Raw genomic sequence first — 519 nt, 5'->3', positions numbered from 1 at the left:
CGGGGTGTCGGGGTCGGGGTCGGGGTCGGGGTGTCGGGGTCTCGGGGTCGGGGTGTCGTGTCGGGATGCCGGGTCGGGGTCGGGGTACCGTGTCGGGCCGGGTTTTCCCCCCTCCTTTTTCCTTTTCTTCTTATTCCTCTTCTTCCTTTTCTTCCTTTTTTCCTTCTTCTTCTTCTTCTTCTTCTTCTTCCTCCTCCTTTCCTTTTTCCTCTTCTTCTTCTCCTCCTCTCCTCTTTCTTCTTCTTCTTCTTCTTCTTCCTCTTCTTTTTTCTTCTCCTCCTCCTCTTCTTCTTCTTCTTCCTTTCCTTTTTCCTCTTCTTCTTCTCCTCCTCTCCTCTTTTTCTCTTCTTCTTCTTTCCTAAAACTAAACTAAACCTAAACCTAAAACTAAAAAAGAGAAAAAGGAAAAAACTAAATCTAAACCTAAAACTAAACTAAAACTAAACCTATAAACCTAAACCTAAAACTAAAACTAAATCTAAACTAAACATAAACCTAAAACTAAAAAAACAGATAAAA

This window comes from Triticum dicoccoides, chromosome 3A (assembly GCF_002162155.2).
Source record: "Triticum dicoccoides isolate Atlit2015 ecotype Zavitan chromosome 3A, WEW_v2.0, whole genome shotgun sequence".
Taxonomy (NCBI): domain Eukaryota; kingdom Viridiplantae; phylum Streptophyta; class Magnoliopsida; order Poales; family Poaceae; genus Triticum; species Triticum dicoccoides.
This window is presented reverse-complemented; position numbering follows the sequence as displayed.